Raw genomic sequence first — 14,777 nt, forward strand, 5'->3', positions numbered from 1 at the left:
GTGAAGAGTTTTAGGATTCAGCTAGAGAGAGAAAGAAAGAAACAGGACCTTATAATGCCTAGCATGAGTGCTGGAGCTAAAACAGCCCCTTTTAGACTGAGGCCAATGAGAACGAGCAAATTAAATTTATTCATTTTGATAATAGTAATAATAATTACAATAAATAAATAAAGTTTATTTATCTATTTATTTACTGTGGGGGTGGGGACTGAACCCAGCGTGGTGCACATGCTAGGACAGCACTCCCTATGAAGCTAAACCCTAGCCCACAAATTTACTTTAAAAAGTAAAGCAGTGTTTTATCATATATATGGCTTCCCTGCTCTCTGAACTGGGAAGTATTCTGAGAAGTTGTCTAACTTTAAACTGCAAATGTATAGTTTCTCAGGCATAAACAAGCAAGTCAAATTGCACTCTCCCTACAGAGGGCTGAGACAGTGGGTAAGAGCCCCTACCTCCCTGTGTTGCCTGTGTAAACACAGCCAGTTCTCAGAGGCCAACCTGGAGGGACACTTGGGAATCTTGAATTTGTCTTTGGGATAAACAAGCACAAAAGGAACACGTGCGTGCCTGCGAGAGGGGGAGGGGGAGGGGGAGGGGGAAGGGAGGGGGAGGGAGAGGGGGAGGGGAGAGGGGGAAGGGAGAGGGAGAGGGGGAGGGAGAGGGAGAGGGAGAGGGGGACCGTCTCATGGAGACCTCCCACCATCCTCCTTTGGATTCCCAGTCTGTAATTAGTGTCTTACATATTTTAGGGCTGGCCTCCGACTGCTCTGCCATCTCTGAGCTGAGTTACTTGCAAACCTGGTAACTTGTACTGTGCCTGTCAAGGTCTGCCTTCACTGATATTTTCTCCATGTCTTCGGTGGGGCAACAACAGTAGTGCCTTCTTTATTGGACTGGTATGATTTCTTCTGCTGACTGCTCCATTACTCCAACCCTAATTCATTAATTTAAAAAGGAAAGCAACAAGTAGGGCTAGACAGATGGCTCTGTGGGTAAAGTGTTTGCTGTGCAAGTGCGCAGTGGGGGGTAGTTGAGCTAAATCCACAAGAACCATGAGGAAAAGCTAGGTGTGCTGGTGCATGCTTGCATCCCAGCACTGAGAAGGCAGCGGCAAGCGGGCTCCTAGAGCTCCCTAACCTACTCAGTGAGTTGTAAGTCAGGGAGAGACTCTATTCAAAACAAAACAGGTAGACAGTACCTGAGGAATGAAGCCCAAGGTTGTCCTTTGGCCTTCACATGAACACACACACACACACAAATAAAACATAAAATACAGAGTGCCTGACTGAGGAGTAAAACAATTCCATTTCTCCAACTTTGCAAGCACTGGCCTCTCCATGTTGTCAAGGAACAAGATATCTCAACTTCCTATCCCAAGTTAACAAATTCTAAGGTCCCCAAGGGCATGTTTCTCCCTATTTTGTCACCTTCTGTTGCCAACATAAACACTAAGAACACACAGGCCAAAGCACAGTTGTTGTGGTCATTGTGGGCCTGGCCCGTCAGACCTTCAGACCTCCGAGATGCTCACAGGGACACACCCGCATCCCTACTTCTCTGTCCCCAGCCTTGCGGGGGGCATCCTGACCAGCAGGAATGAACGCCACCAAAAACGAGAATTCCTTCTCTGGTCACATCTTTATTTGGAGCATTCCCTTGAGGAAAATTGGGGGAAGGGAAGATAGAGCAGGGACGAGAGAAAGCTTAGAGAGAGAGGGTTGGGCCCAGAGGCAGCTGCTTTTAAGCGGTGAAGAGGCTTGAACGCTGTCCTGATTGGTTAATGCCATTCTGCTGGTCTGAGCATGTGCAGGCAAGGGTGCAGGCAAGGGTGCTCAGCCCCACATGGCTACCTCCAAACTGCAGGACCACCTGTGCCTCCAGGTGGCTCCCTACATCTCCCTCTTTTCTTGTTAATAAGAGCAATAAGGCAAAACTATTCTTCAATCTGGTCCCCACCTCATGATGTGTGGACCGATTAAAGAAAAGAAAAGCAAGACACACCCTTCCCATGCAATGGGACAACTACTTCCCTGGGAGTGCTAGGGCTGTGTCTGCACACCCTCCGCCTATGCATACCTTCCTCCATGCTTTGTGGGACTATCTGGTCCCTAGAGGGTACAAAGGCTATGCATGGCTAATTGCCTATGAGCTCTTTAGAAGCTGAGAGTCAAACTTGGGGTGAGGATACACATACCAAGGCTGCCAAGGCCTGTGTCACAAAGACCTTGTCCCACCTCACTTGGGCTAGCAGGTAGCACACCAATCAAAGACATACAGCACTTCCACCTAGACACAGCATGCCAAGAATATCTCTGCTCCCACCCATCCCCAAGGAGGGAGAAAGGCAGAATAGAGTCAGTCAGAAAATTGTTAAGAGATAAGAGGTTGCACAGGGTGTTGCTCAAGGCGATAACGTGAGACAGCTGCTCTTGACATCGCCCAGAAGGTCATCTCTGCTGCCTCCGCATGAATCTTCCACAGCAGGACATTCAGCATCCACTGGGTCATCTTTCTTCTTTACTTCTCTCGTCAGTCTTGCTGGCATCCAGATGTATGTCAGCATTCCTAGAAAAACATAAACAAAACTCTCCTCCCAAATAAACATTTAAGAGTATTAAAAACTCTCAGTGTAAAAATTCAGCACAATCAGTACTGGAAGTAGGCTGGTTTTGAACTTAGAGACTTGCATGTCTCCGTTTCAAAGAGCAAATCTTGTTTGCCTGTACCAGCAAAATTTTGAATTAAAAATTAAGTGTATAGAATGCAAGAGAAATCCTTTCTCTGGGGGAAGCTAGTCCCCCTCTTTGTCTAATAACCAAAACAGTTGTCACTGGGAATTGAACTCATGACCTTTGGAAGAGCAGTCAGTGCTCTTAACCTCTGAGCCATCTCTCCAGCTCCTGCATTCAAATGAAAAAACCTCTAGGTAGCATTGTTTTATTCCACCCGTTGCCAGAGGCAATAGGTAATGGTAACCAGGTTGACGCGCCTTTATTATGATAATTAGGACCAGTTCTTTGAGGGAGAGTGAGCGTAGACCATCAATCTGACTACTTCCTGCTGACGACGGGACATTGTTTGGGGGATAAATGTTTTTATCTGACTAAATTTTTGGCGACAAATGTTTTTATCTGACTGAATTCTTGGCGACCTTGGCTGAGGGCGGCGGCAGCAGACAGCTGAGTCTCTGAGGCGCAGCCCACCGTGGCGCCTCTGCATGGCCCAAAGGCATGGCTCCGCCCCGGGCCCTTGCGCGGGCTCGCCGGTTTATCCTGTATCTGCAAACTGTGCACCCTGCCTCGCCTCAGGCAATGAATTCGCACCGCCAGGCTCCGGCAAGGGGGGCATCCGCCCACCCGTGGGGGGGCTTCTCCTGCCCGGTCTGCCCGTGCGCGGAGCCCCGTTCTCTGGGAACTCATCTCCACCCGCCCATGTTGCTATGGAAACACAGTTCAGAGTTTGGCCCCTCTCCGTCTTTAGGTCTTTAGCGGCGCTGCCACGCAGCTTCCGCCTCTGCCTCCCGAGTGCTGGGATTACAGGCGTGCGCCACCGCGCCCGGCTACTTCCTCAAACAAAGTTAAAGTTTGTTTAACCCTACACAACCTGAGTAGGAAAAATATTTTACTTTGAGGATCTTGAACATTTAGAAAACAAAAGATTTATAATGATCTAATCAGAAGCTACAAGGATCTCGAGTCAAATTCAGAATGAATGTACCAGCAAAAAACTAAACATAACAACCTTGGCTGCTGTTTGCTGTCATAGGCACCAGGAGAAATCTTGTTCATCTTTCCATCCCTATTCTTTTCTTGTGGGGGAAAAAAAGTTGAGAGCCTAACTTTCCAGACGGGAAGTAACATCAAAACGCTGAGACTGTGTGAGAATCTGAGGCTGGGGCAGGGTCTAGTGGTAGTGTGTTGGCCTGGCATGCGAGAGGCCCAGGTTCCATTCCAGCACTGTGGTGGGCACAGTGAACAGAAATCGTAAATGATATTGTATGTGATTTAAAATTCCTCTGACTAGTCAAACAGAACACTTTGCCTGAGTGATTTCAGGTTAGGTCAGCACCTGGGCTTGGATACAGCAGAGGTTTTGAGAGGGGTAAAGGGGCAACAGGTGTGGAAGGGGGGCAGGAGACACCCCTACCTGTTAGAAATTTCACACCCAGACACCCCATTTTCACATTTTGGTTTTTGTTTCTCACATATGCAGACTGGTCCCTACCTGCTAGAGATTCAACTTAGAGTGCTTTCTAGTTTATGGTGGTTCAGAAGCTGAGACTGTACTTGGGCCTCTGAAATTTTTTTTTCAATTTAATTTAATTGTGTGTGTGAGAGAGAGCCACAGTGCGCTAGAGAGAGCCACAGTGCGCTAGAGAGAGCCACAGTGTGCTAGAGAGAGCCATACTGCACTAGAGAGAGTCACAGTGCACTAGAGAGAGCCACAGTGCACTAGAGAGAGCCACAGTGCGCTACAGAGAGCCACACTGCACTAGAGAGAGCCACAGTGCGCTACAGAGAGTCACACTGCACTAGAGAGAGCCACACTGCACTAGAGAGAGCCACATTGCACTAGAGAGAGCCACACTGCACTAGAGAGAGTCACACTGCACTAGAGAGAGCCACACTGCACTAGAGAGAGCCACAGTGCACTAGAGAGAGTCACACTGCACTAGAGAGAGCCACAGTGCACTAGAGAGAGCCACAGTGCATTAGAGAGAGTCACACTGCACTAGAGAGAGCCACAGTGCACTAGAGAGAGTCACACTGCACTAGAGAGAGCCACAGTGCACTAGAGAGAGCCACAGTGCATTAGAGAGAGCCACAGTGCACTAGAGAGAGTCACACTGCACTAGAGAGAGCCACAGTGCACTAGAGAGAGCCACAGTGCATTAGAGAGAGTCACACTGCACTAGAGAGAACCACAGTGCACTAGAGAGAGCCACAGTGTGCTAGAGAGAGCCACAGTGCGCTACAGAGAGCCACACTGCACTAGAGAGAGTCACACTGCACTAGAGAGAACCACAGTGCACTAGAGAGAGCCACACTGCACTAGAGAGAGCCACAGTGCGCTACAGAGAGCCACAGTGCACTAGAGAGAGCCACACTGCACTAGAGAGAGCCACAGTGTGCTAGAGAGAGCCACACTGCACTAGAGAGAGCCACAGTGCACTAGAGAGAGCCACACTGCACTAGAGAGAGCCACACTGCACTAGAGAGAGTCACAGTGCACTAGAGAGAGCCACAGTGCGCTACAGAGAGCCACAGTGCACTAGAGAGAGCCACAGTGTGCTAGAGAGAGCCACAGTGCGCTACAGAGAGCCACAGTGCACTTGTGACCGTGAGAAGACAACACCAGGAGTAGATTCTCTACTTCCACTGAGGGTGCCAGGCATCGGGCTTTCTGGCAAGCACTTGATCCACTGAGACATCTCCCTGGCCCAGCATTGAGATTATAATCTTCCGTTATGAGATGGATCTGCCGTCAAAACTTCTCTCTTGACGCCGGGCAGCAGAGGCTAGTGCCATAGTCAGTCTCTGACATGGGAGACAGCTGTCAGTCTCAGTGTGCGGTTATTGAGCTAGGGTGTCAGACATTTTCTACCCACAATAGCTCGGAATTAAAGTTGTTTATTTACACTTCCCTGGTTTCAGGTTTGGGTTTTGGTTTTTGGAGACAGAGCTCATATAAGCCTAGGTTGACCTTGAGGATAGCTGAGGACAACCTTAAACTAACACATCTACTGCCCAAGTGCTTGGATTGCTGGTCTGTGTACCCCAGGCAGTTTATATGGTGCTAGGGACTGAACCCAAGGCCTCGTGTGTTAGAGAAACACTCCGCCAGTTAAGCCGCATCCCAGCTCAGATACTGGCATCATGATAAGATCAAAACTTCATTAAAAAAACCAAGGATCATCCATATTCTCAATTTGAAAATTAAAACAAAATGTTAAAGCGCCCTGTACTCCCTCCCTCCCTTCTCTCGCTTTTTCAGCCCATCAGTCTCACCTGCTTTCTTAGCTGGGCCCCAAGTGAGCTATTCGGTCTGTGTCCTGTCAACCCATAACGTGACCTCCCACTCACACGGCTGTGTATAGCATTTGACTCCTCTATATACAATTTCTTACTTAGACATTTAACCAAAGGCATTTAAATATTAATTTCAAAATCTCAGAGTAAGAATTGTAACTCAGCAGTTGACTTACACCCTGTACACAGCAGAAGCTAACCCTGCAATGGTTGCTAAAGACGGCGGAGCTACGGGTACTGAACCATGTGGATTTTATTTTTCAGTCTGGGAACTCTGGGCCTTTGTGTTTCTGTTTGTTCGTTTTTCTTTCTCTAATTATTATTCTTTTTCTTATGTAGCCTAGGCTGACTTCGAACTTGCTAAGGATTACTTTGCCACTACCTTCTGTTTACTGAGACCTCAGGAGTGTCTGGTCCATTCGGTGCTGGACTGGAAGCCAGGGCTCCCTGCACAACAGGCAAGTCCTGAGCTGCGGCCACAGCACCAGTGTCTCCTGCTTTCTTAGCGCTACATTTATTTAGCTCTTTCATAGCACCTACATTTTGGCCGGTTCACTTCACATTAGCGCTTCACCTAGAAAGCAGAAGAGCACAGGCCCGGTGCACCAGAAAGTGGAGAATTTGAAAGTGCTTTTGCCTATGGTTGTCTAAAAGAAAATTTGAGCGTTTGCAAACTCCACTTACATCCTTCTGCACCCTTCCTCCACTGCCCACAGACCAGCAGGGCTTGGCTCCACAGGAGATTTATAGGGGAACATATCTGGATCTCTCTTTCCATCCTGCTCTGTTAAAGTCCAGTTGGCTGAGGCTCAGGGCAAGGTGCCAGGCCTAGATTTCAGGGGCGGGGGTAGGGTTGTCCAGAGAGATAGGGGCGGATGTGATTTGGCGGCTGTGTGCGATCTGGCACGGCGTTTTACGTGCTGCGGTGTTCCTTTTCTTATGCTCGGTACAGGCACTTAGAAGACCGTTCATCATCACGAAGCATCAAGGCAGCACCTACTTGGCACAAGAAGCATCCCGAAGGTCTTTGAAAAATGGTATCTGAGCGAGAGGCCCAGGAACCACAACAGAATGGCACTGCGTGGTACCGAGGTCACGTGATACCGGCATTTCAGAGAAATTAGGCTGTTCTCGTGTTTCCGGCAATCAGAAAGAATGCTGGAGAGGTAAGACATTTTCTCTCTGCTTTCACTGGAGAAGTGAAACAATAGCAAGCTCATATTTTGAAGTGAAGCTGTGCAAATGAAAAAATAGTGTTGAGATTTTTCATTGACAAATGAAAAAATAGTGTTGAGATTTTCCATTCATTTTCTCTTTGCCTTTCTTGATTTCACATAATTAATAAGAGGAACAAAATCCTGCCCCACCCCTCAGAACAAAACTGCCTCCTCCCACCACTTGTCAGTCTTCTCAAGAATATTTTCCACCCCGGGCTGAGGATTTCTGATTTGTGGTTTGGCCAGCTGCAGACTTTGGGAAGAGGTGTCCGGTGGTGGGTGGTGGGGGTCAACACTTCGTGAAAGCAGTGTCCTGTGATTTCACAGCTATCAGAGTGCGATACGTGGAGTCAGCTTTGCAGCAAGAGGTCTTAAAAAAAAATGTTCAAGAATAGTTACCAGACACAGTAGAGCCAACCTGGGCTACACAGTTCCAGGCTAGCTTTGGCTACAGTGTGAAACCCTATCTCATAAATAAATAAGCAAATATAATCATGTGTTTCTTAAAAATAATCAAATTGTGTGCAAAGTTTAATATACATAGAAGAGCAGGTATTTGCCTCAAGTCTCAGCCACTTAGGAGACTAAGATGATAAAAACTCAGAAGTTTAAGGCCAGTCTGGGCAACGGGGCACAGCTCCCTCTCCAAATGAAGAAAAGAAGTGGAGAGGAAAGATGGAAGAAAAGAAAGAAGGAAGGAAGAAAGGAAGGAAAGAAGGAAGGAAGGAAGGAAGGAAGGAAGGAAAGAAGGAAGGAAGGGAAGGAAGAGGCCATTTTAACTGTAAAGGCCTTGTTGAAGGCTGTTGAATCCAGAAGTCACATAACTCCCCAAGGCCCTTTCAGATATAGACTTCTCAGGCTGACAGAGGGAGCCACAAAAGGGATGAGAGGCAGCTCATTTTGAGTGGCCTTATGCACCCTGCTGGTGGGACGGTTTGGGGAGAGACGCCATGATGACAGTGTGATGCCATGGTTTTTTGGTTTTGTTGTTATTTGTTTATTTTAATTTATTTTATTTTTATGTGCATTGGTGTTTTGACAGGATGCGTGTCTGTGTAAAGGTGTCAGATGCCCTGCAGAGCCCCTGGAACCGGAGTTACAGACAGTTGTGAACTGCCATGTGTTTATTGGGTCCTCTGGAAGAGCAGCCAGTGCTCTCAACCACTGAGCCATCTCTCCAACCCGATTGTTTGTTTTTTAAAGTCCAGTTCCTCCAGTGTGGCTTTGCTGGGACGTTCTAACCAGCTGATAACTACTCTTTCTCATCAGCACCTCCCTCAATTATTAAGAAAATGACCTCTGTTACCACAAAATTAAAAATGTCAATAATGTATGAAATAAAGACAGTACTAAGCATTCCACACATACTGCCAGGAGGACTCAATGGAATGACCAGGAAAACCTGACCACAGTTTCTCACTGTGGGAGGCAAGTGAAAAATATCAGTTCCCTAGTGCACATGAGTAATAGCTCACTTTTGTAAGCTCCCTTTAATAGCTGAAGAGTTTTTTATTATTGTGTTGTTGTTTTTCTGTTTGTTTGTTTTTTGAGACAGGGTTTCTCTGTGTAGCCTTGGCTGTCCTGGAACTCACTCTGTAGACCAGGCTGGGCTCAAACTCAGATCCGCCTGCTTCTGCCTCCCAAGTACTGGGATTGACGGCACAGGGCACTACCACCTGACTTTTGAAGGCTATCTCTACACCTCTCCTGTGGTTGTGTTGCTCCAGTCCTCCAAAACACAGTAACACCTACAGTGATGGGTGACCATCGTTCAACAGGGAGCAGGAACACAGCCCTAAACAGAAACCTGAGTAAGAACTTATGATGAGGGTGGGCCTAGGGTCTGGAGGAAGGGAAGTCTTATGTGGAGCGGTTTGATGGCATTTATGCAGATACCTGAAAGCAGCAAAAGAATGGGCCCTGTGGCTATCCTCAGGAAGGTTATCCTGGTAGGAGCGGCAGGGGTAGGGAAGCTGCAGTAGGAAGGTGCTGGACGTGTGCAGGAAAGGGAAGGAAAGAAAAGGCAAGTTGGCTCATCACTTGAGCGACCTCCCTGGAACCCACAGAGCACTGAAGGAAAGAAAGCACTGCCTCCCATTGTCCTGATAGCCACACAGTCCTTAGCACATGCACAGCCTCTACCTCCTGCCGTCACACAAATACATCATAAGAAGCACCTTTTAAAAAAGAAAGAAAGAAATGGCTGAGCAGCAGGAACCCAGCTGGGCACAGGGAAAGACAAGTAAAGCAGATGCTGTGACTTAAAATATAAACAAGCTGTCCTTGCAGGGCATTGCCAAGATACAGGCAAAAGGTGGCTTGGTTCAGGTTCTTAATGGAAGCCTTATTTCTCTAGATCTACCTTGAGGGCAGAGTTGACAAGACCCAATGGTGAGGTAGGTTCATAGGAGAAGAAAAAAGAATAAAGAAAATATCAATTTCAGGAGGATTGCAGTGGGAAAGAGAGGTTGGCACCTAATGACCTGGGAGACATTTACTTAGACTGCCCTTCTGGACAAATGTCCTAAGGTCTCCATTGGATAGACAAAGCAGCTGAGATGCAGAGGTTGTCCTAGTAGCCCCAGATAAAAGGATTTTTGTGCTGACTTAAGACAATTGTAAGGGTCCAAGAGGGCCTCCCTAAATCAGAGTCAGGCCTCATACATGCAGTCCTGATGTTAAGTAAGCATAAAAATTAGTTAAAGCCAGGAGGTGGTGGCGACACCTTTAATCCCAGCACTTGGGAGGCAGAGGCAGGTGGATGTATGTCTGTGAGTTCTAGGTCAGCCTAGTCTACAAGAGTTAGCTCCAGGACAGGCTCCAAAGTCTCGAAAAATAAAAAACATTACAACAACAAAAATTAGTTAAAAAACTGAAGTTTTGCTTCTTTGGCAGAGCAAGATGCCCAAGGGAAAGAAGACCAAGGGGAAGAAGGTGCCCTCCACCCCCACATCTTGAAGAAACAGGAAGCCAAAAAGGTGGTGAATCCTTTGTTTGAGAAAACGCCTAAGAACTTAGGCATTGGGGCATTGGACAGGGCATCCAGACCAAGAGAGATCTCCCACACTTTTTCAAATGGCCCCGCTACATTAGGCTGCAGTGGCAAAGGATCATCCTCTATAAGCGGCTCAAAGTACCTCCTATCACTAACCAGTCACCCAGGCCCTGGACCGGCAAACAGCAACCCAGCTGCTTAAGCTTGCACAGGAACACAGGCCAGGACAAAACAAGAAAAAAAAAAAAAAAAAAAAAAAGCAAAGGCTGCTGATCCATGCTGAGAAGAAAGCTGCTGGCAAAGGGACCGCCCTGTCCTTCGAGCAGGGGTCATACAGTCCCACCTTGGTAGAGAACAAGAAGGCTCAGCTGGTGGTGACTGCCCACAATGTAGACCCCACTGAGTTGGTGGTCTTCCTGCCTGCCCTATGTCAGAAGATGGGAAAGGCCAGGCTGGGACGGCTGCTCCCCAGGAAGACCTGAACCACTGTTGCCTTCACATAGGTTGACTCCGAAGACAAGGGTGCTCTGACCAAACTGGTGGAAGCTATTAGAACCAATTACAACAACAAATATGAAGAGACCCACTGCCACTGGGGAGGCAATGTCCTGGGTCCTAAATCTGTGACTCAAATTGCCAACCTAGAAAAGGCAAAGGCCAAAGAACTTGCCACTAAACTGAGTTAAATGAACACCACTAAGTTTTCTGTACATAAATATGATTACAAACTTATCTTCCAAAAATAAAAAAAAAATATGAAGTTTCAAAAAAATCAGGTAATGCAGTTTCTTGTGCAGCTATGACTTGCTGTGTGATTTCAGGGAAGTTCCTGAAGGTCTCAGCACCTTCAACTCCCCCAGGGCACTCCTTCCTAAAAGTGCTACAGCTGTCTCTGTTCTAAGGAAAGAGAAGAAAGGTTACAGAACACTATCTGGGGCTGAGGACACAGTCATGCCGACCTTTGCTGCCCAGGGTTAGTGGGAAGAGGAGACCCAGCCACATACAGCAAGAGAAGGAATGTGCCCAAACAGGGTGCAAATGCGTCGGGCCCAATTCCCACTGTCTTCCAGAGTTCTAATCCCATAGCCACTGAAGTGATGGGCTCCTCACAGTATCCAGAGGAGGTGGTGATGTGGCCATACAGCTGTGAAGAACAAGGTTAGCCTGGAGTCTACTCCTCTCCCTGTTCCTCACATGACTCTCGGGACAACAGCAGGACCAGCAAAGAGGGAATGAAGCAGGCGCATCACATGCCCACTTGCATTATGGGATACTGACTTTCATCCAATTCAAACCCCTCAAAATTTGCTATTTCACTAAGGAAGGCATTTGAGGTGGCAGTGAGGCCAGTGACTCTGTTAAGAATTAGGGTGGAGGGGCTGGATCTTAATGGTAAATCACTTGCCTGGTGTGTGTAAAGCTATGGGTTCTATTCTTTGTTTGTTTGTTTTTGAGTTCTATTCTTAATATTCTAAGACAGACTTCTGAGGCTTTTGGCAATGGCTCAATAGGTAAGGAACTGAATTTGCACACATATCAGGCTTACTGACAATATGCATATCATTCTGATGCTGGGGAAGTAGAGACAGGAGCAACCTTGTTGTTCACTGGCAAGCTAGTACAACCAAATTGGTGAACTCCAAGTTCCATGAGAGACCCTGTCTCAAAAACAAGTTAGAGAGCCATTCATAAGCTACCTAATGTTGACATCTGGGCACACATACATGAACACAAATATACATGAGCACACACGCACATGAACACGCACAATTTTTAAAGAATAAAAGAAAAATATCAAGACTTCTAATCAATTACCCAAAGAAAATGAAAAATTGCTTCAAATATGATTTATAGAGAGGCTGGCCAAGAGCCCATCATCAAGGTTTGGAGGACTCCATGAGAGTCTGTGCAGGAGATAATGCCATGGCCTCCACCCAGTTAGGGAGTCTCCAGTCTCCTTAGGATGAAGCTGCCAAGAAGGTTGCTGTATCCATTAAAATGCATTTATTCGGTGCTGACACACCCAGAACTGTGACAGGGGAGAAGCTCTGGTCCCTGTCACCAATCTGTTTATAATCTGATTAAACAGAAATCTCCTTGCACATTCTTTGTAAGCAACTCACTGTGGCTAGGCCTAACTGTAGGCTAGCCCAGGTGAGTCATTAACAGATATTTGTTGCTGAAATGGTTTCCGCATTCATGCAGTTCAGAGGGAGATGAGTGGGCCTTAGAGTTGCAGGGAAAGTGCCTGCTGGGAGTCAAAACGTGGGATGTGTGCTGGACAGGCAAGGCAGTGGGCAAGGGAAGAACATCCCCTGGCAGGGAAGTCTGTATACAGCATTCATTCAAACAGGGGTTAATGCCTAGTGTATATGAAGAAACATTAATAAAAATAATCCGAAAGAAAATGATTTGACTAGGCATTTTCTCAGAAGACACACAAATGGACAAATGTGTGGAAGACCGTCCACAGCACAAATTGTAGACATCTCCCTCCAGTAAAAATGGCTGTTTTCAAAATGATAAACAATTGCTGCAGGAAACAGGGGTGGAGGGAGAGGAAAACCTTGTACTCAGAGATTGAACCAGTACAACCACGGGGAACAGTACAGAGGTGTCTGTGAGGGTTTCTGTTGCTGTGAGGAGACACCATGACCACAGCAACTCTTACAAAGGAAAACATTTAATTGAGGTGGAGGCTTACAGTTCAGAGGTTTAGTCCATTATCATCATGGTGAAACATGGTGGCCTGCAGGCAGACATGGTGCTAGAGAAGTAACTGAGAGTCCTACATCTTAACTTGGAGGCAACAGGAAGTGGTCTGTCTCACTGGGTATAGCCTGAACACAGAAGACCTTAAAGCCCACCCCCACGGTGACACACTTCCTCCAGCAAGGCCACACCTCCCACTAGTGCCACTCCTTTTGGGGGCCATTTTCTTTCAAATCACCACAGGAGGTCACTCAAAAACCACCCAAAGCAGCAAGATATGGTAGCTTGTTCTATACCCAGAGCTTGGGAAACTGAGGCAGGAGGATCTCCATAGTCAAAGGCCAGACTGCAACTCAGAGTAAGATCCTGTCTCAAAAACTCGAAGTCGGGGCCAAAAGAGATGGCTTGGCAATTAAGAGAACTTGTTCTTACAGAAGAATTTGTTCTGGATTTGGTTCCTAGTACCCACATGACAGCCCACAACCATCTGTCTTTTCTTTCTGGCCTCCAAGGGATCCTGCACACAAGTGGTGCACATAAACTCACACAAGTTCACATATGCATAAATAAATTAAAAGTAAAAGTAGGCATGGTGGTGCATAATTTTAATCCCAGCACTGAGTAGTCAGAGGCAGATGGATATCTATGAGTTCTAGGCTAGCCTGGTCTACATAATGAGTTCCAGACCAGTCACAGCTACATAGTGGGACCCTGTCTTAAAAATGTCCACAAAAATAATAACAATGAAAAACAAATAAAAGAAAAACAAATTAAAAATAGTTTGATTCACCAGATTTAGCAATCCCACATCTAGGAACATCTGCACTTTCCTGTCACTATGAGAGATCACCAAGACACAGAATTAACCTAGGTGTCCATCAACAGATAAGCAGATATAAAACATGTGGTACATACACATAAAGGGATATTATTCATTCATAAATAGGAAATTCTGCCATTTGAGAGAACATAGACAAACATAAATGCTATGTGAAAGAAGCCAGGCACAGAGAAACAAATAGTACTCATTCCCACTCAAAGTTGGTCCAACAGAAGTCAAGAGCAAAGGATGGTACGGCGTGAGCAAGTGGGGATGGGGAAAGGCTGACTAGTGGTAACAATAATACGTCAAGATAAGAATATATTCTACTACTGGGTCTATAGTCCAAGAGGGTGATTATAGTTAATAATTTATTGAATGTCTCCTTTTTTCCCCCCGTTTTTGTTGTTAAACAGGATCTTAGTCCCCCTGCCTCAGCTTCTCTAGTGCTGCATTTTAAGTATGAGCCACCACAGTTGTCTTAGACTTTTGAGACAAGGCCTTGTTACACAGCTCATGTTGGCTACTCATTATGTAGCCAAAACTGGGTTTGAACTCAAGACCTTCCCATCTCAATCTCCCAAGTGCTGGGAAAACAGACATGTGCCACTATGTCTAGCTATGCACATCTCCTGTACTATCCATGTCCCCTGACTTCTGTTATGACACAATAACTTGTGCCAAAGCTGAACTGAAGTATTAGGGATCATGGGAACATTGTGACTTGCCTGCAGCTAGAGGCCCCACAATAGACAGACATCTGTCCTTATTGGTAGTAGGTATGTCTTTGTTGACTACTGGTGCCCTCAACAGTGTCGAGGGGACTTTCTCTGGAGTTGACCAAGCTCAAGTAACACCAGTCTCTACAGATCCAGTTCTCTCTGTAGCCCATTCGTGTGAGCATACTGTTTATAAAATAGACACAAATAATATAGTTTTCACTGATAGTATATCCTCTAATTTAATTCCTGTTGCTGTGATAAAAAAAAATATTCTGATAA

The 14,777-nt window shown here is 46.5% G+C and overlaps 1 long non-coding RNA gene across 1 annotated transcript in view; it reads right to left on the reverse strand.

Annotated features, from left to right (window-relative positions):
• LOC148120062 (uncharacterized) overlaps window positions 1–3,172 on the reverse strand; it is a 565,006-nt gene extending 561,834 nt beyond the window's left edge. The window contains exon 1 of the long non-coding RNA XR_015734747.1: window positions 2,238–3,172. This is a non-coding gene — a long non-coding RNA (uncharacterized LOC148120062). The remainder of the gene's footprint in view (window positions 1–2,237) is intronic.
• Between the last annotated feature and the right edge of the window lie 11,605 nt (window positions 3,173–14,777).

The sequence above is a fragment of the Myodes glareolus genome, chromosome 13, assembly GCF_982192425.1.
Source record: "Myodes glareolus chromosome 13, mMyoGla1.1, whole genome shotgun sequence".
Classification (NCBI taxonomy): Eukaryota; Metazoa; Chordata; class Mammalia; order Rodentia; family Cricetidae; genus Myodes; species Myodes glareolus.